The sequence below is a fragment of the Lagopus muta genome, chromosome 11 (genome assembly GCF_023343835.1).
Source record: "Lagopus muta isolate bLagMut1 chromosome 11, bLagMut1 primary, whole genome shotgun sequence".
Classification (NCBI taxonomy): Eukaryota; Metazoa; Chordata; class Aves; order Galliformes; family Phasianidae; genus Lagopus; species Lagopus muta.
This window is the reverse complement of record NC_064443.1, coordinates 16026011-16051079: the sequence shown is the minus strand read 5'-3', so window position 1 is coordinate 16051079 and position 25069 is coordinate 16026011. Positions and strand designations below refer to the sequence as shown.

General features: G+C 45.6%; 1 protein-coding gene across 12 annotated transcripts in view; it reads left to right on the top strand.

Annotated features, from left to right (window-relative positions):
* The window catches only part of FOXP1 (forkhead box P1), a 341534-nt gene that overhangs the window by 129995 nt on the left and 186470 nt on the right, over positions 1 to 25069 (top strand). For 10 of the 12 annotated variants that reach the window (XM_048957784.1, XM_048957785.1, XM_048957787.1 and 7 more), the window contains one exon: positions 11799 to 11864. The gene's annotated coding sequence lies outside the window, so the exon portion shown is untranslated. Of the gene's footprint in view, positions 1 to 4994; positions 5169 to 7020; positions 7354 to 11798; positions 11865 to 25069 lie in introns of those variants that run through there. The other 2 variants (XM_048957788.1, XM_048957793.1) reach the window with 2 other exon arrangements.

Below are 25069 nucleotides of genomic sequence, written 5' to 3'. Positions count from 1 at the left end.
GTCATAGCTGCTCTAAGTGTGCTTTTTCACAAAGAAAATAGTGGCAGAATGTTCCCACCTTTGCCTCCCTACCCGTGCTTGGAGCGGTGTTTCTCCTTTCCTGCACAGCCGCCCCGTGCTGGCGCTCAGCAGGCAATAAGCACTGCTAGCCACGGGTGCCAGGACAGGGCAGCTGTGCTCAGCCCCTCATGGTGCCACCGGCGGCCATGGGGACAGCCCTCGGTGTCTCCCATGCCACCAAAGCCATTGCCTGTGGCAGCGGGTGCTGCCCTTGGCCTGCTGAGGGCAGGGAGGGAGACCCAGCCATGCCGTGGCGTTTTGGAGCACGGAGCGGGCTTTGGGCCGGGCTGTGTTGTTGCAGAGAAGTCAATTAAGAATAAGAGCTGTGAGTCAGCAGCCAGGGCTGTGGCCATCGTGCCTGTGAGCGGTCGCCTTTGAAGTGCTGTTGTTGGTACCGTTTTACGGCGCGCACTCGCGCTATGAATCACGATAGTTACATGGGCGATTTTCCCTCAAGAACCGAGCCAGCCCCAGACAATCGCGAGGCAGCTCTTTCAGTCCAACGTGCCGGGCCTGGCCTTTGTGTGGGGCTGCCCACGGGGCCACCGAGGCCGTCTGTCTGTCTGCCGTCTGTCTGCGGCAGGGTTGTCTCCCACCTTCTTCTGGGTGAGAGTTGCACATCAGCCCTGTCCTTCATCCACACGCCTTCTCTTGGGCATGCAGCTCCTCGTGTTCTTCTCCCAGCAGCCTGTGGCACCGCTCGGGGTTTTCATATGATTTTTTCCCCTCGCTGGGTGCTGGGAGGAGGATCCAGCCCCAGATCCTGTGGGTATGAGGAAACGTGTGCTCAGTGTCACCTCAGATGTTGGTCTTTGCAGTGTTTCCAGGATGGTGGCAGCTGGAAGCACTTGGGGCCAACTCTTAGCATCCCAGATAGAAAAGATGTGCTGAGGTGTCCTTTTCCCCTTCTGTCTGCATCGTTCCCTCCTTGCATCCCACGTAGGGTGATGCTTAGAAGCACATCTAAAACCAACTTCAAAATGGATTGCTTACCCATGTTTCTTGAACTGATAATTTTGCTGGCACATTATTATTCATCCTCTGCTATTTTCACACTGTGACACAAAACTAGAGAGAAGAAGAGATTGAAATTCTGACCGGTACGTTATCCTGATACCTGACACGCTGTGTCGATATGAGAGTATCTTTACCACAAGGACTTTCTTGGTGGTTTTACAGATCCCAGTGTGAATAAGAAGAAAAAAGCTGAACTAATAGCTCATGAAGCAAAAATATTCTTTTTCTTAAAGAAATTGATTAACATGCAAATATGTACTGTATGCATATTAAATATCATTTCAAAATGTGATGGGCAGGAAGCATAAGTGATGCCATTTGGTTTTGTGGCATCAGTGTGGGTTGATTAAGGGGGTGGGGATAAATTTTGGGGATTATTGATATAGCATGAGCAGAGCCAGATGGTTGTATTACACATCTTTTGTGTTCTTGTTTGCTTCTTAAAGCAGTTGCAGAATTTTGCCCTGGGCAAAATTTACTCTTTGCTTGTATGTTCCCCTTGTGAATTTACTTTTGACAAAGTACTTCACAACGAAGGGAAACACTGCGCCCGCAAACTTCTCCCTTCCCTTCGCATTTGTGAAATCAACAGCCCTGTACTTATAAAATATTTTGCAACTTGTGAAATAAATTAGCAGTAGGTGCAAGTTCAGTGCGTTGTGTTGTGTGCTGCTACCCCTCTGTATGTGATACTGATTTCCAGTGTGTGATTTTTGTGAATTTTCCTCGCAGTGTTTTGGAGAGGAAACTGTGGAAATGGCACCCAGTTCATTTTAGTGCGCTAGTTATGTGGTATTCTTCCATTAAATAAATGTTGTCTTAAAGATTAATGAGCTAATTTTTCCACTACTTCTTTTTTCTTTTTTTTTTTTCATACTTTCTTCTTTTTTTAAAGTTTTGAGACTGCGGTGTACCTGATTCATATTATCAAAAACACATACTTTGTGGTATTCAGGTTGAGTGGGAGAAGGTTATGAAAGGTAGGTGGTTCTCAACTGGGTGTTTGTGACATTTGTTGGAAATGCTTATCACTGGAACCACCAGAATTTACATGTATTTGTTATTTCCCTTTGAAAGCAAATTTAGTTTTATTTCCCATAAGAGATGAGTTTTGTAAAAGCTTTGTAAAAAACAATTTAAATCTTGTGCCTCACGCCGGTTTTCACCAGCACCGCTCCATCGACTCAGCCGAGTTCACTCCAAATCAGACCCCTGGATGACGAGGCCCCTCTGCATTTAGCAATTACAGTGAAAATGATTGTGACTGTAAACACGTTCCATCCTCCGCCTTGGCGTCTGTGTGAGCCGAGTGGGCTCGCCTTGCTCAGTGGCAGGACTTTCACAGGGACCAGCGCCCGGCTCTTCTGCTTCAGATGCTGACTCGGTGGCCCCACACCTGTGTCTCCTCTCTGGGCAGGGCTGACCCCCGTGTTTTGCCCAGGTTACAAGAGGTGACCTCGGGTTCTTTGTTGCGACCGGGAGCTTGATGAAGAAATGGCACCGAGCAGCTCTGACCTTCTTGAGCTCGCTGACTATTCCGTCACAAGTCTGAGGCTGCAGCAACTTGCTTCGAATAATGATGCCATTGTGCTCATCCTATCTGATCAGTTCTTGAAATGTTTTAGTAAGTCTATCTTACAACATTATAAGAAGATAATCAGCTGCCTTAGAAGGTCCCCATCTGGAGTATAGAGTTCTTTTACTGAAAGATGTTTTGCCTTTCCGAGATAGCTCTCGCATTTCATCATCTGTTGTGCAGAGATGAAGTGCATATGAAAAGTCAGTGACTCTGAATCCATCTGTTGTTATTATTTTCCACTGATAATTGGCTTGAACAATGAAATGTCTGTGTCTGTAGCCTTTGAAACTGTACACCCTGTTTATTTTCTGGAGGTCTCACTCCAGTCTCACCCCCCCAACCTTTTTTTTCTTGTTTTGTTCTGTTGTGTTGGGTTTTTTGTTTCATTTTCTCTCAAGCTCATAACTAGTGGAGCTTGCATGAAGATGGCATCTTTGACTCTGTGCATCAGTATGTGTCACACAGCATCTAAAGCTTGCCTGCCAATTTTTGTCAGGGTTCTATGTCTGCTCTGTTTAAGGACACAGTAGGCTTGCAGCAGGAAGACCGGCAGACCCAGACTCTGTATACATCTTACCTGAAATGTAGTATTTATTTCACTTTCTCTATTAAAATATTAATTGACTCCAGCATCTAATACCTATGGAATTAGACACTACCTGTAATTGTGTAATATATTCAGTTGCATCCAGTTTTGCACGATGCAGGGTATTAATATTGGATTCCACTAACAGCAGTTCCATTAGCTTGCTCAACCAGTATGAGATATATATGAGCAGGGAGGCATAACTACCAGCCAGAACTGCCAAAACAGTCATTAGAAGCTCCATTGGGATGGACAAAGGCTTTTACACAGTGATATACTGATTAAATTTTGTTCTATGGTTTATTTGCATCAAGGTTAGATCACTATCATCTATGTGAACCGTATTATTTAACACCTTATTTGGAAGGTCATTTCAATGCAAAAACAGTGAGCGATACAGGGGCTCTAAAATTTCTTGCAGGATTTTTTGTGGGGGGGATTTTTATCTTGTTAGGCTTGACTGGCTCTTGTTAGCAATTTTGTTTTAACACGGTGAGTTTAATCCAAGGGAAAGTGAAAACTCCCTCCATTCTGTAGGAGTGCCCAGTTGAACCGAGCATGTTTGATTCTCATTAAAACTGCTAGCTGTACCCAGTATCCTTTGAAATAATCTGCAGCACGTGCTTGAGAGCCCAGTCACTGCGTGCTGCTTTCTGTGTGCGTGAGGGGTCTTTCAGAATGAAATTTCGGTGTCGAAAGCAGTCGTGTTGTCCATCTCGTGCGGCAGTCTGGAGCACAGGAGAGAAAGACAGGGGAGTATAATCTTATTTGTGTTTCAATGGCAATCATTTAATTCTGCGAGTTATTAAAAAATAATTAAATTACTAAAACCAACATGTAGCTAGGACTTACAGAAAGAGGTCAATGCGATTTGACTCCTTGAGTTAGGGAGGGACACTGGTGAATTCCAATTGCTTTCACATTTCGCTTCTTCATTCTATTTCTGGGAGGATACACAGGAGTGAAAAAATAATTCATTTCTCTAGAAGCAAGAATAAATCACAGTGTATAATTATGGATATTTGATTATAATAATAGATGCTTCGAGGTGCTTGGTGGTTATCACAGTCTCTAATTTAGTTGGTTTGGGAAGTAAATATGGTCTGGAGGGGCAGCTTTGTGAGACTGATATTTTGGAAATGACATTTTTGGAGGAGCCCTTAGAAATGTTTTCCCTTTCCCCCAGTGAAGCAGTGAATCGGTGCACGTTATGCAGTGGTTCGTAACAGCTGAAGTAGGTTTCCATGTGGAATGTCTTTTATATAGTAAACAAAACATAGGGACAGCGCGAGCAAATTCACATTTAATGCGTCACCTCAACCAGAAGTCTCTGTATTAATTTTAAATCCTTGTTACTGGCGATATATTGGGTTGCAGCACAGTTAATGAAAATGAATTTTACAGGTGGTGCTTGGTTGTGTTTCTGCTGTGGTGAAATGGGTGGCTGAGCCAAAGCGGGCAGAGCACACGGTGCAGTTTTTTTGCCAGAGCAGTGCTTAGATTAGAAATGAACGTTTGGCATCGAGTTGTTGGTGCTGTTGTTATTTACTATTAGATGAAGAAAGCGTTTAGCTCCACGGTTTGATTTGATCTGGTAGCTCCTACCCCCTTAAACAAGCTGTGCAGCTTGTCAGAGATCAGGACAGGTAGAATGCACAGCAGGCGTCTGATTTGAGCCAGTTACTCATTTGCTGAGTGTTTGTGTTTATGCAAAGGGGCCTCTTCCTGCATATTTAATCTAGAGTAAGGCAGTGGCTTTTGTTGTGTTTAGACCACATACCTTCAGTCCTTCCTTACACTGCAGCCAGTGTTGAGGCACAGAAAGGCTGGATAGTCAGAAGTGCTTTAGTGTTCTCAAACTCTCAACTTTCTGCAGTTGGTTGGGAATTACTTGCAGCTCTAAGGCTTTTTCTTCCTCATTAATGGGTAAGTTTGCACTACGGTAGGGTGAGATACTTTTGTTTCTGTTCCGTTTTATAAATGCAGAGAGCGAGTGTTTGTTTGTTTGTTTGTTTGTTTGAATCGTCCAAAGCTCCTTGAGCAAAGTCGGTGTGCCGGGGCAGTTTGTAGCAGGAATTGGCCGAGGAATACAGGTGTTTCTGGAATATACTCCGAATAAAGTCCGAAACGCCGTGCTGCAATAGGCAGGTATTGGCGGGGGGGCAGCGGGGACTGAGTTCGGTGTTGTTATTCTTTGTGCTAACAAATCCTGTTTTGTAACTATCCCGAAGATAATGCTGCCATTGTTAGCTAAAAGCTTTCCAACAGTGTGCAACACAGAACTGCAAAAGCAGCAGCAAAAAAAAAAAAAGGAAAAAAAAAAAAAATCCAACCCCTCTGGTCTTTATTGTTTCCTTAGCAAGGGTCCTCACCAGTGTGTCTGTGCTGTAAGAGGAAGGTTTTCCTTACGTGGGAATTGAATCGTCTCTTCATTGATATTAATAGCACACTGGAGATGTTAGCCATGATGCAGAGCACGGGGCTGTGGAGTAGGAAACCTGATAGCGCGGGGGGAAACATGACAGTCCTGCTGCTGCTGGGGCGGGCGGCAGCCCTGCGCCGGGGCTTCGCATCATGGCATCCTCAACTACTGGCTGGAGGTGTTTTCATCTGCAGCTCTTTCTTTTAGTACAGCTGTAATTACTGCCGCTCGCGCTCGCCCTTATTAACCGTGCGGCTCGCTTTCTGCCTCGGTCTGAACAGATTAGTTGTAGAAATGACTTCCTAGCACACCCTGCGCGGGGTCCGGCGGCGGGGCCCGGCGTGGCCATCGGGGCCGGGTGACAAAGGGCGCATCTCCGGAGTGCCGCCGTGGCGGCGGGGGAGCCGCCGCGCGCCGAGGCCGGCAGCAGTAGTTGGGGCGAGCAATTAACTATTTCCTCCGTTTGAGTAACTCCTCTCAAACAGAAGAGTGTGCTGTTCCACCACATGTTGGGAAGTGCGAGGAGCGGAGAGAATTTCACCAACCTGAGCACGGCGTGCGGGGACCGCGGTGCGCGGCGCGATCCGCCCGCCTGGCGCGGCGCTGACGGCGGGGAGCCGGGGGGCGCCGCGGTGCGCAGCGCCATTGCTCGAACCGCCCGTGATGGGCAGCGCGGCGCTTCTGTGCACCGCGTAAGAAAAAAAAAAAAGAAAAGGAAAAAAAAACTTTTTTATGAGCGAAAAGTACCTCAGTCACAGCACCTCGTGTGATTAGTGCTATTGTATTCTTAAATTTTGATTGATAGAGATAATAGTTTTCACTTAAAAATACAGACAGGTACTTTAACTTTCCATGACAATAGCTATTTGCATTTCTTTTATCTTTTTGTTTAACACTCGTGGGGGTTGGGACGGATTTGATTATTAACTCTTATTGCGCACCCGGCTAAAAGCTAAAACAAAGCTTTTGTTAACGCTTCCAAGGTAAAACAGCAAATATTGTTTTTAGGCTTCAGCGTTTAAGGGCCGCTAAAGGATCCCCCGGCGGTAGCGCCGCGCGGCCGCCACCGGAGCCGCCGCGAGGTAAGGGCCGCCCGCCCGCCCGCTCCCGCCGCACCGCGCCCGGGGCTCGCGGCGCTGCGGGCTGGGCGGGAGCGGGGTGAGCGCGGGGGCGCGGCGGGAGGCGGCGGCGCTTCGTCGGAGCTGCGGCCGTGCGCCGGAGCTGCGGGACCGCTGTGCGAGTCTCGAGAAGTAACTGCGCGCCGCTCCCCCCACCCCCTATTTTTTTTTAATTATTTTTTTTTTAATTTTTAATTTCTGTCAGGCTCTGAGCAGCGCTCGCACTGCCCGCTCTGCACCCGCGGCTCTGCGCTCGCCCCGCAGCCGCTCCCGCCGCTCCTCGCTCACACGAGGCCAAGTTTCCGGAGGAGAAGTCTAGACATAAAACGGTTAAGGCCGGCGTTCAGGCACGGAGTTATTTTAAGGAACAGGGAGATGGGGAGCGCTCGGCCGGGCTGCGGGCACGCCGGGTCCCTCCGTGCGCCGCGGGCTGCCGAGCCGAGCTCGAATCGTGCGCTGCCCACGGCTCCGTGCGAGCCGCTGCCGAGCGGGGAGGAATGGCTTGCGATCGCTTTGGTAGCGTTGGCTCACGTCAAGTGATTCTTTTCCAAGGTTACAGTGGACACGAAAGGTAATATTCTGTGGGAAGAGAAAATGTGCCGCGCGTAGCTTTGTCCTCGTGCTCCTGTTTATTTTTGCTTTATTTCTGTTCAGAATAAACTAAAAGCACCGGGCAGAGATTCTGCCCAGCCTTCTGATGTCTGGAAATGAAGCACGGCCTGACGTGCTCACCCTTCCCCGACAGGCAGCGAGCTGCTGCCCGGCGCTGCTCACAGCGAGGTGGCAGAGCAGCTCTCGGCCCCTGCAGTTGTGCTGCTCACCTGCATTTCACTTTCTGAGGAGGCGATAATGACTCCTGATAAAGAAAATCCCATGATATTTAATAGAAACTACGCAGTAACAAGCAGCTGCCTTGACAGAGGGCAGAATTCTTTTTCCTTCAGTATTATATATATATGTGTGTGTGTGTGTGTGTGTGTGTGTATTTGGTTGCTTGACACCTCAAAAAAAAAACAAAAAAACAACCAGGCATGGTAAAACTGAAGGGCCTTATTCTGAACATCTCCAAAGCAGTGCTGCACATGGTTTGTGTGCTGGTGCAAGGCTAGGAGAGCTGTGTGCAGCACCGTGCCCACAGCACGCCTGCTGCTCTTTGCCAGCACTCTGTCGGTGTAGTCTCAGGGTTAACAAAATACCAAATAAAAAAGCAATTTTTTTTTTTTTTCTTTTACGTATCTGTAGTCAACAAAGTCATTGGCTGCACTGATTCCCCTCCCGGATGACAAAATAGTAATACTGGCAATAGCAGGGCATCTTTCAGGCTGGTACAGCTGTGTGTGACCTGGGCAGTTTGAAGGGAAGCAGTAGCTGTGTTAGGTGGCTCGCTGTATTTAGATGAGTCACGAAAGCACTTATATTACTTATCAAGTTTTGATATTTTAAAGCTTTCAGGAAAACCTGTAGTTAATATTTTATTCACAAAATCACAGAACCAGACACATTAAATATAGTTCAGCCAATCTTATATAAGAGAAGTTAATGGAAACCAAAATTCAGAAACAGTTTTTGTTGTACTGTTGTGTGTGCGTTCTCTGTCTATTTTGAATAAAAAGAGTGCTTTCTAGGTAACGGCAGGGAGATTCCCTCTCTGGTTTAGATTTCCAGTAATGATTTGCAAGCTACTGAGGGCCAGGACACTGGCAAAAAAAGAAGTGAATAATGCTAAGCAGGGAAGCAGTTCAACTGATGCTCTACTTTCCTGCGTAAAATTACTCACAGCCAATTTGTGTGGATTCAAGATCTTTGTTCATCAATTTCTGGCTATACCCGAGGTTATTGGATTTTGATATTAATAAAAACGTTAATCTTTTAAGTAGAGCTTCATTCCATAGCGCTGTTTATCTCTATTTTCTTCATATTTTGGGGTAAATTTGGCTTTGCAGTGCTCACTTGGTGTTAGGACTCCATCCCACAGCTTTCCCAGGATTATCTCCTGACAAAGGCGACCACTAAATTGAGCAAGTATGGTGGGATCAGAAATGCCAGAGGGACTGACCCAGCAGCAGGTAAAATGGCAAAGCCTCTTCTGTCTTTGTCTTGTGCCCTGGTACCAAATAGATGCGCAGGGCCGGATCCTGAGCAGTAGGGGTTTGTTGTCTTAAAGTCAACTGAGCAGGCCATGGCAGTGGCTCAGGTCGTGATCTTAGCATCATTACTGGTTGCCTTTCCCAAACCCTGTTGAAAACAGCTCTTATAAAACGTATTTCTGTACTCAGGGATTTCAGAATGCTTAAGAAAAGCACTGACTCATCTTGCTGATAGGCAAACTGAGGCACTCAGCATGTAAACTCCATGTTTTCAGGGATGTCTGTAAAATCTGAACGCAGCCAGTAGTTCAGCATGGTCTGTCCCCTCTGTGTGATCCCAGCTAAGCCATCGGAGCCGTGTTGCAGGTGTTGGGAGAGCTTCCCTCGACTTGTGAGACGATACGGCCACCGCTGCTCGCAAAGTGGGTTTTTGTGTGTGGTTTGTTTTTCTATTTTAATCATCTCCTCGAGGGAAAGTATGAGTGTAGCGAACTGTCTTGCTTGGGTAGGTTGGGATTTTTTCCTTGTTTGCTCCACACACACACTTACAGTGTTGATGGTACTTGGTGTTTATCTTAAAGACAGCATGATGGAAGGAATGTGTGTTGCCTACATCAATTCACTCACCCGTATAAACATTTTCAGGAGGAGAGTCTGTATTTGTATTGCTACGTTTTGAGATATTCGGCTTTTAGACTATTAATGAGAAATTTTCACAGGTGGGAACAGCTGTCCCTGCTGCTCATCTTAATTTCTGTGGTACATTATCCAAATTCTTGACAGGTAGTAGCATGGCACAAATATCCAGGGCTGAAAGCAGCCCCAGCTCTGCCAGTGGTTGCACTGTGGGCAGCGTGGCAGCCCTGCCCAGCCCTGGCTGTGCCGCCCTGGAGCACGTCCTGCCCATCAGCAGCAGAGGCCCAATGCAGAGCGTGCCTTGCAGCGTTGTTTCTCTGGAACCAGCACATGTGGACAGAGTTACCTGCCTCCTGCAGCCCCACTTAGAGGGTTATTGTGTGCACGCTTTATGCAAACATGTCATTTTCAGCAGTTTCCTTAAAAAGTGTATTTTAAGATGGTTCTCTTGCTATCATGAAGACTCGGGGTAGAAATGAAGTCTGCTTGCAAAATACTGCCAAAATACAGATCTGACTGCCAAATACCGGGGAATTTGTAAAATAGATAAATATGAAAAGGGGTTTAAAGGTTCGCATCCGAGATAACCCCTGCAGCAAAGCAAGATAAAAGCCTCCATTGTTGTTAATCTAAGAGCACATCGTATGTCAGAGGTCATGTATTTTACATAAAAGATGTATTGTTTTACATGCTCTCAGGAAGGTGAGGCCTGAGCTATTAGGATGGAGCAGTGCTGTGTCCTTTCGAGTGCAGGATCTGTGTGTGATGTGTGCACCCCAGTGAAGCATGCAGTGTTTCCTATCCACCACACACGTACGTGTTGTGGCCCACATCCCCCGGTATCTCGTCACAAGCACTGGCAAAAGAAATTCTCTCTCATTAAAATGAGGTGAAATAGCAGCAGATAAAAGCAATACTAATTTCATCTCAAGCTAGCCTTTTTTTTCTGCCTAGAATTCGTAATTGTCAGTGGTGAAGAAAATGCCTTATTCTTACTGGGAAAACAGTTTTTCCTTCCAGAATAAATGGCAAGTGAGTACATCTTCTTCAGAAATAATTTAATGGAGGTTCTCATTTTTCCCAGAGGTTGGTATTCTGCTGCTTCAGTCAAAAGCTTTACCTCCTGATGGAAACGGCATAACTTAGCATTTGGCGAGTTTCAGTAACACCCCCAAAGCTCCACCTCACTGTGTGAATTTCATGAAATGGAGTTTCACGTAGCTCTGTCTTACACATCCACATGTCACTGACTTTCCATTTTGTATGATGTCATCTGTGTCGGCACATTATTGCACGCTTCTTTCTGTCCTCATTAAACTGTGGTAGCCTGCACCCCTGCAGCAGGTCAGTGTTTCAGTGACATTGTTCTAATTTTACTCTTTTAAGGTATCTGGTCAATTGATGCTGAATTAATTCTGAGTGCTGTTAGTGGTTTGAGTTAGTAACTCGATCTAAATTAATAAACAAATGTTTTTCTTTTCTCTTGTACCATATGTTGATCCCAATTACATGAACAGAAAGTGGCAGATTGTCATGTTTCTTAAAAGATTACATACTCTTTTGCATAAGAGAGAGTACACAAGATGCAGTAATATACAGGGTAAAAAAAAACCCTGCACGTGCTGTTTTCTCCCTCCTACTTTTTTATAAAGACACTCTTTAATTATTTCTCCCTTTAATACCCACTGTTCTCACCACCTTGGCTTTCTTGGTATGCTTAACCAGAAGAAACCTCGAGACAGTAAACAACTTTTTGAATGGGGCGTGGAGGATGCAGCTAGTTTTAAAATCTTATCTAGGACTGTGTCTCTATGGAAAAGGATGGAAAAGGAAAGGATCCAGAAGCTAAAATAGACATGGTTACAAACGGTCTTAAAATGCCTTAAGCAAGGAGAACTCATTCAGACAATAGTCAGATTCCTGAAACAAAGGACTGAACTCATATATTATTCAAACTGAAAATAGATTGATAGACATCGAGATTAAGAAAGTTTATGCTGGAGAACAAAGATGTCTCATCTCCACGGTTTCTTGTTGCTTTTTTTTTCCTCCCAAAGACCAAGTTGTTCTTGCTGAACTGAAGAGCCGCACACGGGCTGGTACCGATAAGCAGCAGTCCTGTGACTTGATTGTTTTTATTAACTCTCTCTGAAAGTCATTCACCATTAAACACGATTAGATTCGTTTGTTGCTTTATTGATGTTTGTACTTGCAAGGCCGGGGCCAGTGAAACGCTTTGGGTGTTGTTGCCAGCACGGACACGGCGGTCATGTGTGTTCCCTTCTTTTTGCAGGGTAAGAAGAGTGACCTATTTGGGTGGCTGTAACTGAAGATTGCGTTACAGGAGCAACAGCAGAAGGTAAATACAAATACTGTCTTGTGCGTAGTTTCTGGAACATGTTGGAATGGAGGACCTGATCCTACAGACCCCATGAACGTGCTTTAGTGACACAAGTGAAGTTCCTGTGGCAGCACAGGTAGCAGCTGTGAGGTTGGGCTTGGCACGAAGCTTTTGTGGCTCAGACGTGAGAAGTCAATGGTTTAGGTGCCCAAAGGCATTCCAGGAGAAAGGCCCCAGGGATGTCCTTTTTGGCTTCTCACCATGTGCTATGGGGGCTGTCTGATGGCTGAGAGCAGTTGTGTGTGGATGGGAAGACCCAGCTCTGGTTGATCTTGGTGGCCACGTGGCCAGCATTCATGAGTGCAGGGCTGGGAGCTGCAGCAGCTCTGCCCCACAGCGGGGTTGGTTGTCTTGCTGGGTCCCTGCGGAATGGCCCGGTTAGCTTCAGTGCTGTGGCATCCTGAGCTGACACACTGCTGGGTTTGCAGCAGTGCAGCGGAGAGCAGAATTTAGCTGTTGCTCTGTGCAAAATGATTTTTATTTAAAGCAATGTGAAAGTCCCTTCCTTCGGAATTAACTCCTTGCTTCTCTTCTGGCCCAAAGTTTCAAGTTGGAAAGGAATATTAACATCACAAAAGTGGTGATTCATAGAATTAACTTGCAGAAGACAGGAGTGATGCAGATCAGTGTTTGGTACTGAAGGGTGTCATCTGACTGAGGTTCATATGGCTGCTTTATAATCACCTTCTTTCAGAAATTAATAGTCGGTTAAGCACCATAGCAACAAGCAACACTGATGTAAGCGCTGAGCAGTGGCTGCTGCTCGCTGTGATGTCAGTGCTCGTTAGTACTGTTCCCTTGACCTTGTTTGAATATAAAATGGTGATTTCATTTTAAACTTAGAATTTTACAGAATGACTAAATGCATCAGAGTGAATTAGAGCTATTTTTATTTTTAATTCTATTAAAATGTACTTCAAGAGGGAAGAAATGTCCCTGTTCTCTGCTGCTTTAAATTAAAATAGATCTGAGGACGATGTGTTTTTCCTTTTTTTCTATTTTTTTTAAGTTCTTTGTTGCCAAAAATATATATTTACTGAGGATGAAATGAAATTCATGAAGTTCAAGTGAATATTGCAGTCTTTGGCTGTCCTCGTGGTGTATGGCAGTTGTATGATATATGCCTCTCTTCAATATTTGAATATTACTAGTTGCTTGTTCTTTTTAATGGCAGGAGCCCATGCACCAGACTGGCTGAGAATGTTGGCATTCTTATGGAGCCATGGTTGATGTGTGGCCAGGTGCTATTTGACCTGGGAAAATGAAGAATGTTGGTTGTTATAAATGCAGAACATTACCTCTTCAGCCTGGCTTGAATTTTATAACCTGTTTCTCCAAAAGGAGGCACATTTTCTGTTCCTGCCGTCAGGACACGACGTATGCCAGGCATTTGGCACCTGGTGTGCATCACTGTGCAGTCAGCAGTTTGGGTGACATGCAGAATATCTCACTGCAGAGGGCTGTCCCGTCTTCCAGGCTGTGACACAGGTTGAGTCTCACCCAGGAGCTGCTATGCAGGGTTCAGCCAAACTAGATGTGGGAAGTCATTGAGGACTGTAGAGAACACCATGGACTAACTGTGGTGTACGGATGTGGAACATGCTTTCAAGTATGTTTGTAAACTGCAGAACAAAATTCACAGCTTAAAAATAGAGTTTTTCTGTGCATCCTTCAGTGGTAGGGCACGTTTCTGTGACAAGGTGGGGATTTGCCCTGCTCCCGCTGCGTTGCTGGTGCTATTTACAACAAAATGCTCCAGGATCTGTCCATGATCTTGCAAAACGTTTCGTAAAATAAAGCCATAATGAGTGATGTGTGGTCTAAGAAACTGGATGTCAAATTGAAACTGCCGAGATAATAAACCATGAGAATAGGAGATAGTAATGGAAATAGTGATGGAGTCCTAATTAGAGCCATGCCACTGAAACAGGGGAGGTTAAGGGTTTGGTTGATTGAGTTTGAGCTCAATTGCTCAACAGTTTAATTTCAGGTGAAATCCCATCTTCTGAGTTAGTGGCTCAGCTGCTCGGTGCGCGTGCAGAGCAGGGCTCTGTGCTCCTGGAGGGGCGGCCGCGTGGCCCTGCGCGTCCCAGAGCAGAGTGCAGGCCTGGCCCCGTGTGCAGCAGGATGCTGACAGCGTTACGCTGTGCTTTGGTCCCTGTTTTGTCTTCTGTCCAGTCCACAGAGCTCTGAGCAGAGACTCAAACTGAATAGATGCAGCAAGGGACTGTGATGGTTAAACCTTCGGAATTAGGGGTTTACGTGCTCCTTTATTTAGCACTGCTAGGCATCGTGCCTAATTATCTGCCAGTTGTTCCTCAAAGTAAGAATTTGAATTGAAGTGTTTGATTTGGGGAGAAAGGTGGGGAAATGTATTTTTACGGAATTGTGGACGATGGTGTTGGTTTTCCAGGAGCATTCGTTTGTTTAAAAGTATGTGAAAGCATTTTCAATAATCAAACACCATTCAGCGAGCATTGTAAATCAGGGATAGCTTGTGTGTTGAAAAATTGAAAGGTACAAAACATGCTACTAAAGTTGTACATTATTGATAACAAAAGACACATGCAGACTTTAAGATTGCAAAGATAGAATCCTTTAGAAAACCCTCAACAGGGAAAAAAATCAAGCACAAAGGATTTAGAAAAGTTACACTTAGTTTAAACTTTCAAATCTTAATGCTTGTCAGAGCTAAATGCTAATTGAACATCAGAAATAGTACAGGAGCTGCTTTCTGTAACTCAGTGCCAAATTAGATGGTCAGCAGATAGATCTGTGGGTCTGAGCTCTAACTTTGAATGTATTTACCTATATTCTCCTTCGCTCAGCCTTCAGACCCAGAGGGAAATGGGGATTTGTGAGGCCTGCAGCTGGGGGGATGTCAGTCCTGTGGCTGGAGCCATTGGGGCGCCTCTAAAGACCGGCTCCATTGACTTGCTGACGTTGGGAGCAGTTGAAATATCCTGATTGTTAGGGCCTTCGAGTTCCTTCAGCTGAAGAGCACAGCCTGGTGCAAAGCATTTCTGTGAGCTGTGGTAATAGAAATCAGAATGTTACCTGTGTGTTCTGTTCTGAGCCTCCCCAGAAAGGCTGTGTGTACCTTGGGCAGCACAACTGGTTTCAAACCTCACCTTTTGTGAGGAAAAAAAAGAGGTGGGTGAAGCTGTGATTTTTTTCTGAAGCAACTGGGTAAAAAAGATTTAGAAAATAGATTAAGACATTTTGGAATAATTTAAAAGTATTTGAGCAAATCTCATTAACATGGACCAGTAGCAAGCTGTATTGAAGACTTCAAAGATCTGTCAGAGGAGTTCTTTCTGTGCTATTGTCTGCCAGCATTAGCAATCTCAAGAGAACATGCTTCTTTTGTTTGCTTTTGGCCCATTTAGCTTTTCTTCTTCTCCTTAATGTTCCTTAATGTATTATAAATCTTCAAGTGGGTTGATAGAAAAATATATTTCTCAGCTTTAAGGTAGTCAGTAGCAGGTTTTGATCCTCGTATCTGATACTTCTGGACCAAATCCTTCTGGTCTTCACAGAGAACGTTAAAGTAAGCAAGATTTGGCCAGTATTTTACATAATCCTGCGCTGTTTCTTCCATTTAACTTAGCAGGTGTTCGATATGATCTTCAGCAAAATGCAAGTGCTGGTTTGTATTACTTCATGGAGAGCAGCATCGCCTGTCAGAAACCTGTGAAGAACGCAAAGCTCACAGCTGAGCTCTCATGTACAGCAGGCAGGTGTTTGGAATCCTCCCTTCGCCCTTCATGGGTACCAGGAAATCCAGCACGCATCCCAAGTGAGGGACAAGATGTGCCATAAGAGGCACTGAGGCCTGTGAGGGGTTTTGTTCTTTCAGCAATGGCCAGTGTTGTTGAAGATGTTCGGACTTGTTGGCGGGCACCGTTTGGGCAAGGATGTCATAAAAGCTGTATTCAGCAAGGTGGAGCTTGTTCTTGTGCCATCCACGGCCGTGAGCAGCCTCTCCTGTCTTGTATAGAGGGAGGCTTTCCTGTGTGCTCTGTTCAAGAGGTACACCAGTGTTTTACTCTCTTAACTTGGTACTCCAAGGAAACTACAGGTTCACTGAGCCAAAAGCATAGGAAATGTTAGTGCTGTACACCACACAATACAGGCTGTGCAATTTCCAGCCTGTTTCTTCAGGACGAAGCTGGCTAATGTGTCAGGGCATGCTGTGTTTTATCGTATCTTGGGTGAGGAAGGATTGCAAATGGCACAGGTAGGAACGGCGTCGGTCTCGTTGTAGATCAGATAGCCTGAGCTCATACTTTGCCACGAGACAACAACGGGAGGGCTGGGAAGATCCAGCCCTGAGGTTTCCTTCTGAGGCAGGCAGGCTGGCGGCGCTGAGGGCACTGCTGCTGTTGCACAGCCCTGTCAGCTTGAAGCCTGCCTTTGGAAGGCACATCGCAAAGACAGCGTCGCTTCTGCGGCACGGAATGGAGGGGTGTGAGCAAATGACACCAGAAATAGATTCTTATTGCACATTCCATATTTTATTTGGTCATCTCTTAGGTCATTGCCTGTTGCCTTCCACCATGTGAGAAGTATATCTTCCGGCGTGCCTCAGTTACTGTCCTACAGCAGGAGCAGCAATATTTTACAGTGGCAGCAGTACAGGACCAGTGATGTCAGTGGGCATTACAGGAGGCCACCCTTTTTATTTGGTAGCTCATGCTAAAGCCAAGACGTTAAAAAAAATGGTTTTGGCCCCAGTTGCCTGCCCATATTTCTCGCTGCAACATATGAAAGCATTTTTCATTGCTGCTAATGGCAGGAACTTCAGACGCCACCTCCAAGATGTTTAATTGCTAAGTGTTTCTCCCAGTGCAATCTGTGAATTTTAATTTGGGGCTCTCCCACCTCTGCTGGCCGTGTACTTCGCAGCGTGCTTTGTGCAGTACAGCTTAATTGCTCAAAAGGGTCATTTCTGACTCTGAGCTCACTGTTTGTTTTTTTAGGAGGGCAGCGCAAACATTTGGATATTTGTAACTAAGACTCTGACGTCATTTCCATTGCAAATCATTAATATCAGTAGTTTATAACACGGCTTTTCAGAATGCTTTTTGTTGAAATATGATGATGCCTTGCTTGGTTTTAAGAAAGCAGAATTGTTTTTCTCCCTTTTTTTTAAACAAAGATAAATCGGAATCTTTTGAGTCATAGGTCTGCTTTCTTCTCCTGTCATACGCCTTTAGTTATTTTTAATAGCTCTCGTGTTTGTCCATATTGGTTGTAAGACAAGTGGTTCATTTAATCCTCTGACATGTTAAGGGTCAGTGGATCCCACTGCTGGAAGGAAACGTCTGTGGAAGGGCCCAGCATTTCCTGCTACTGGGGCACTTCCACCAATGGAACAGAGCTACACAGTCCTGGCATTAGTAATTGTTTGTAAAAATCTTAGAAATAGAAAGTGCCGCCTTTAAAAGCCAACGGCAGCATAAATCAATAATATGGGCAGTGGGATCATTTCCTCTGGGGGTCTAGGGGGACTTTCTTAACCTCTTTTTGACTGGAAGAATGTCCTGCAGTTATTTTTACAGCTTTTGTTTGCTCTGGTGCCGTCCTCAGTCATCCTTTAAACTTCATTCTAATAGTGGGACAAGATGATGTTCAGTGGGGAAACTTGGTTTTTAAAAGCCTTGAATGGAGTTTGAACGCTGCTGAAAGCGTGTTGGAAAGCAGCTGAGAGATGGTTTCTGAAGAAGCGTGCGTTCTTTTGCTCATCTGCACCTCTGAGAGCTGATGTCCAGTGAGAAATAATGTGTGCTTTCACTGTTTGTTTCCTTTTGTTTTAAGGAGGGATAGATGATGGCTTTTGGTGCTGCTTTCTTTGAGTGTTCAAAGCTCTGAGCTCCGGTTTGGAGAATGTTAAAATAAACCCACAGGAGGTCTTGTAAAAGTTGTAAGAAATTGTAAGCATGTCTGCTGAGTCAATTATATGAGACAAATTGCCAGGGTAAGGCTGCATGCTTCCAGACTTGTTATTTACACTCTGCCATCTTTAAAACAATTCATTTCTGCCTCTGATTTCACAGCAGATAAATACATGTTTTGGAGCAAAAAAAAAAAAAAAAAAAAAAAAAAAGTATTAATTAGAGAAAATATTATTTAAAAATGAAAGAATGATTGGGGTTTGTATTCATGTGGTTAAAAGGAAAATCTGGCCTATCCTCCTGAAAGTTGGAGAACTCAAAGAACGTAGTTTGAAAACGGAGACGTTGGCTTTTTAAAGCTTCTCTGTAACGAGGCACGAAAGCACAAGGCAGTTCTTTTTAGATCATTTCAGTGTTAATATTGAAGTTATCCTTTATTAAGAAAAGATCCCTCGGCCTCGACTGTCTGAGCGCATTCACAAAGTTCTGCTGAGTCCATTAACCCTGCAGGGAGTTCAGGAGCACGGCTCACAGAGCGCTGCTCATCCCACGTGTGCAGTGTGTGCTTGCTGTGTCTCCACAGTCGGTGCTGTGTGCTGGGATGTGCCGCGTTGCTGCCTTAAGCTGCCATGGTTAACGTGGTTTGAAACGCATCCAGATGAACCCGTGTATTTTCTAGATGCTTGATAAAGTACCGTGAAGTCCCTTTCCTCTTTCCCAGACTCTCCTTTTCCATCACCACCAGTGCAAAAGCTCTGAGAGGAGCTCGTGCAGCACAGCTCCTGCAGTTGGGCACGTTTGTCCAGCACGGACACGATGGGCTGCAGCATGGGAGAGGGCTTTCTGTTGGAAATTGCCGGTCGGTAGGCTTTGTTGAGCTGTTTTCTGTAGGACGTTAGGAAAAGCTGTTTGTCCTTTTAATGCCATCTCTTATTTCCAACCTCCTTTCTTCTGTTTTCTGCCGTCCCCTCCCTCAGACAGCTGTGGTCGACTCAAGGTGCCTGCAGCAGGAGAAGCCTTGAGCACTGCTGCATGCCAGAGAGACAGAGGAAAAGCTATTTCCCATGGGAAGTAATTGATAATTGAAGTGATGAAAGATGAGTGTGATTATGCCTGGCACCTCCTGGTGCAGCTGAACTGGTGGTTGAGCTTTTAGTTTCTCTTTCTGTTCCCCAAAGCGATTTCTGGTGACACTGTCATGTGTTTCTGCGCTTGGGGAGAAGAGTTGAAAACCAGCTCCTTCCTTCTTCTTGTCCATGTGTCTTCCACGTGAGCGGTGAGTGTCAAGGACTGCTAAGAGCTGCTCCATATGCTGGTCTTCCCTCCATTCCCCTCTTTGCTTTTATCTGCTCTCCTGTGTCTCTCTCTTCCCCCCTGGTAGGAGCAGGGCTGCTGCCCGTTGTGCTGGGAAGGTACAGAGGGCAGACTTTAATGTCTCCCCACATGTCCCAGACCTCTGCTTTCAGCGTAGCCAGGCACACGGTGCCCCAGGGACAAGTGAGGCTTTGGTTTTCTACACGGGAGATGGAGCCCCAGAAGGAGCACTGAGTTTGGGGTTCTCACCCTCATGAGCTGCTGTGGGCTGCTGGTAATGCGAAGACCTGGTGTGTGGGACATGGCATCAACAGGATGACAGATTCACCTCCGAAGAGAGGAGTAGGGCAAAAAAAAGTTGCAGACGAGCTTTGTGGGTGCTTGAGGAGACTTTCTCTTTGAGCTGACCGTGTGCCGTTACACCTGCTAATTTTCCCAGATTTTCTCTTCTGTCACTGACATCCTGTCTGGTGGCTGCCCACGAAGAGCAATCTGTGGCATCATCTGGATAAGACCTCAGAACGTCGCTGTGGGAGAACTCGAGTTTATCATAGTTTTATATTGGGTTTCCCTCAGCATGTAACTGGATGCATTAATAGTGACATGATCCCAGCGTGACCTGGACTTTAATGGGTTTGAACTTGGAACTGCTCAAACATTAAGAAAAAGCCCTCGCTCCCTGCGTGTATTCAGCAGCTGCTTTTTTATATGCAGAACCCTGAGCTGCAAAGGTTCAATGATGGTGTATTTTCAACTTTCAGATGAAAAGGACTTAGTAACTGCCAAAAACTGAGCTGTTTCTCTCCTGATGCAGATGTGTGACTGCCAGGACACGCATACATCAAAAAGACAACATGCCTCTGAGCAGTTGAAAAACCTACTGCTTTGTTTTGTTTTGCTAGAGGCAAACAAAATGTCAGCCCCCTCAGTCCTGGGAGAGGGCTTCTGCTGGCAGCGTGTGCTTCTCCTGGGGCAGGGGCCTGGCAGCCGGGCCCTGGGGCTGGTGCCTCACCTCTGCAGCTGAGTCACTTCGTGGCATGGGGACTGTTTGTTCTGGACAAAGCTTTCTTAGTTTGTCTTGACTTTGGACGTTGCCAGCTGTGCATGATGTACCATCCAGAACAGGCTCTTTATCGTGTGTCAAAACTTAACTGTGGCAGCAAAGCTGAGAGTTGCTTTTCCCGTCTGCACTGGGAGCCAGGGAGCAGGTTTGACCCCTCAGAGGGATGTTGCAGGGTAGGTTACCTGTTTGTTGTGTGTTCAAGCACTTCACAAAGGTACTCATTTCTCCTTTTTTAAAAAGAAAACAAAACCTCTGCAAGGCCTTATTTTCTGCTGTTTTGGGAAGCGTCCTCCATTCCTCTCCAAGTTTCCACTTGAGATTCCGTTTACAGTGTTATTGGCTACCTAAAACCAGATGGGCATAAGGGAAGGGCTGACACGAGTCTGGCTGTAGTGAGATGTGCAGAGCCCTGCAGTAATGATGGGGAGGTTCACTGCCAGCCATCAGAGCTGTTTCATGGAATGATGGTGGACAAAGATGTCTCTTTGGAGAGCCAGTGGCAGATTTACTGACCAGCAGTTCAGGCTAGATTGCCATTTCTTTTGGTGTTGAGTTATTATTATCAACTTATTACACTGTTAGATGAGCGCCAAACAAGTCACGTTGTGATATATTGGTGCTAGAGGGAGGTGAGCCTGCTTCTCCCTTCTCTGTGCTTCTGAAAGCCAAGGTAAGCGTCTGCTTCGGGGTGTCCACTTCTGTCACAGAGTAATAATGGTACAATGGTTCATGTGTAATGCTTCTATTTTACTAGGGGTGTAAATCTTTGGTCTATGGACCACTGCTTCAGTTCAGATTTTTCTTTAAAACATTAATGAGCGTTTGGATTTTGGGAGAAAAAAAATTACAAGTAATGATGACATTGTGTAAAAATGTAGCAGCTAATGCATATGTTCTGTTGGTTTGCCTTGTCTTAGAGGAACATCATTTTTGCACATCACTATTAACAATGCAAACACCCTGAAATGCTAATAGCACTAGTAAGCTTTTAATTCCATGGAATTTATTGCTTGCTGTATTTCCATGAATTTATAACGCTTTGATTCTTAAGAGCCCCATTTAATCAGTTTTGCCTGGCACAGAACATAATAAACAACTTGCTGGTGCTAAAGTGCCACATGGGGGAGGCTGCTAACAAGAAAGTTAAATGCTTCTGCCACTAGCAGTTTCTTCGCTGTATTTTTCATGAGCTGTTACTACCAGTAATGTACTTTGCTAGCTTTAGAGCAGTGGTTAAACACAGTGACAAACCAAACAGCACTCCAGTGCTGTAAACACCCAAAGCAATGCCATTTTTGTGCAGAGCTACAGATAAAACCAGACTTGAGGCTCAGCATCGTGTTGGAGTGAGCAGTGATTTTTGTACAAGGCCACGTTTTTCTTGTGGGACTTTTAGGAGTAAGTTGTGGATGGTATTGATCAAAGAAAACAGCGTGGAGAGAGAGAGAGAAAAGAAAAAGAACTGCAGTGTCTTAAAAACCAGCTCTTGTTTGTTTATGCTGTTTGACCATAAAAGTATAAAAAGACTGTCTTAGAAAAATACCAGGTCATTGAGTGCTTTAAAGCAGAAAATGTCATTCGAGTCTCAAAACTGCACCAACTTTATATAATTACCCTTTTAATTATCCCCAGTGGCCCATGAAATTTGTAAAATAGAGCATTAAGAGTTTGATTTACTTACATGTTGCACTTTAGTGTTATGCTCTTAATGAATAATGTTTAGTACTAATGTCAAGCAGACGTTGCTGAGTGCAGTAGAGAGGTGCGTGGTGCAGAGCTGGGTGTTTGGAGGGGAGCTGGGGAGCCTCCACCTGGAATGGAGATTGCTGTATGTGTGTCAAACAATATGCTGTGATTTCAGTTGCCTGAATCAACTCTATTGATTTTACCCTGCGTGTGCAAAGTAGTTTGGTATATCTTCTTTATTGAACCATGCCAGGGAAACGACTGTTCTGGGGCGTTTATTTAGTACTGGAGAGCTTCCACACACGTCCAGGTGCTGTGTCAGCTCCTTCCTTGGCATGGGGGATAGTTGTGGCATTCCTCCAAGGGACCGGGGCATGGAAGCCAGCTCTTAAACTTGCTTTAAGGGCTGAACTGGTTCAGTCTGTGGTAGTGGGAATAACTCTAATCAGTGTTTGGTGTGCAGTTTCTGTGGGGTATCCAAACAACATCTGCTGCCAAGAAATTGCTAGAATAAGCTTTGGGAAAATGTAACGCAAAGCATGGTCTTACAGTGCAGCTGAACTGAACAGGTATCTTCAAAGGTGAATGGCAGCATCAGTGAGCAGCGATGGTAAAAGAAATGAAGCAGAGTCTGAAGGGTTGGATGGTAGGATATAATAGCTGGTGACTTCTAAGGTATTGGTACAAGTCTGAGTGAGGTGGAGTCTCACAGGGAACATTTGCATTTGGACACAGTCACAAAATGCCTCCAGGGATGGTCTGATGCTCAGGATTCACCTGCTGAAAAGCTGGGGACGGCTGAGAGCACGGGTGTGCGGTGCTCAGAAGGATGAGGTGATCTCTGACCTCATGTGCCACTTCTTCCTTCCACTGCTGGAGGCAGCACATGGTCTGCTAGGTAAGGGCAACATGCAAATGCTGGCGTGGTGCTTTGGCATCCCCATGATTGTACGTGATCAGATGCACTCAAACAAAGCCTGAGGATTTACTTTCCTCCCCCAGAGTTGTTCCAGTTCTCCTGTATTGACTGTCACAACGTTCTTGGTATTGCTCTTACCTGGACGTGCGGTGCTTTCGTTGTCGTGCCAAACTCCAGAGCTCTCATGACCAGTTCATGTAGAGTTATCTTTGTTTGTTTTTCCAGTTTGTGAATATCCCTGTGCATTTAGGATATTTGTCGTTGGTAGTCAGTGGTGCAGTTGGAGGGGAGAGACAACAGAAAGCGTGTCGTTGCTCAACTTTCATGTCGTTAAGAAGAAAAGCTTGCTTCAAATCCTGACTTAAATAAATGGCAGAAGCCTATTTGCATCCCTAAGATGAAGATTTTACACTGTGATTTTTTCATAAAGTAAACAAGGGTTATATGTTTGCTGTACAGCTAAAGATTGGAAAGGCAAAGTTGTTTTGGTTGTTTACGGAAACACGTTTCAGGAAACGGGTCTCAGGAATTCTGAAATTTGAATTTATTTATGTTTGAAAAGATCTTGTTTAAAAAAAGCTCAAGGGAGCAACCTACGAAGAGGCTAATTAAGCTTTTTTGTACAGCGCTGAGCACAACGGGGCTCCTTTTTTGTTTGTCCCGAGGCCCTGCAATAATAAACAGAATTACTGCTAATAATTGGGAGGCTTTATTTGAAGTTGTGCTGACTGCGGGACGCGGGCAGTGTCAGTTTTCAGTAAGTGCATCAAGGCTGACCTTGAACTCGTGTCTGCTGATAAGGGCAGTGCAACAGCCTGCTGGTATCTGGGAGCGCGTCGCAGCGCTCAGCATTGCTGTCGTCTCTGCCAGCGTTTCTCCTCTCCTTGTCTCGTGCCCTTTCTGCGGCCATGGCCTGCAGGAGCCAGCCCTGGTGCAAAGGGAGGGCTGGCAGCTGGCAGAATGCTGCGGTAGCCCAGGTGCTCTGCTGTGTGCCGAGCCAGGCCAGCCGTGCCGAATTCAGGAGGGGAACATGGAAAGATGAATTTGTCGCAGCAGAAGCGGTTATTTTGGCTCTGTTTTATTTCACGTGCTGCGCGTTCTGTCTCCTCCAGCACCAGGCATGGACGTGTCCCTCCCTTCCGCTCGTGCAGCTTTTCAACGCGTGTGGCATCGTATCGTGCCCCGCTCTGCACCACGAGATGGTGGAAGTCGGTGAATTTGTCTTTTTTTTTTTTTCTTTTGCTACTGAAAGGGCTGGAAGTTTGCCTGAAAACCAAATTGCGTGGCAGGAGATTACAAAATGGTTAGTTTCCAAATCTGATTTTTCCCTTGTGAATTTTTCTTGCTCGCTCAAAGACAAGATCCATCTTGAACAGCTCTGACTGAGGTGGTGCTAATAACCATGCTGGAAAACATCCTGTGGCTTGTAATAACAGCGGGCTGGGAGGAGGACTCAGGGCCATAACAGGGAGACCCTGGGGGCAGGTTTTCAGGAGAAGTTTGTGCTCTTTCAGTCCTCACCTCAGCTGCCTTCGTACTGAGACACGAGTGTTGGTGGGCCGTGGGGACAACCCGGCTGGTGGCACTGGGGCAGTTGGGCCCAGCTTTGGACTGCCCCAGCACCAAGCGTGGCCGCGGGTTGCCGTCAGCAGGCTGAGTGTAAGGGATCGTCTCCTTATTTTGTGTCTGTGCCTCAAAACCTGGGCGAGAGTTCGCAGCCTTTTGGAGCCACCCAGCTGCTCTTGCACGGTTCTGAAAAAAACAAACAAACAAATAAGAAACAGTCCAAAGGAAGCAGAGAACTGTCAAACCCCAATCTATTAACTCCGTATTGTGCAACCTATTAATTGTGGATCGTCCCACCTATTAACTTGGTGGTGTCCCTTCATGGTAGCCTCACGTCACAGCCGTGGACGTGAACGTGAACTCTCACCTCGGAAGTAACTGAGAGTAAGTGACGTTTTTGCAAGGCTGTTATATTCCTCTCTAAAATTGGAAACGTGAAGTGGAAGGTTAATAAGAAGAGAACCCTCTGAACCTCGTGGTTAGACTAACATTTAGCCACCCAGCTGAGGAGGGATGAGGGAGCCGAGCCAAAGCAATCACAGGGAGTCCAATCAGATCACTGTAGACATTCTTGTTTTCAAAGTTGGTAGGAAATGGTTTTCTTAGAAAAAATGGAATTGATGTTCTTTTTCACTGGAGGAGCCAGTTTTCTGATCTCCAGTCAAGATGAGGAGCTTGTACTGGCCTTGAATTTCAGGGCTCTATTTCACTCTTCTTC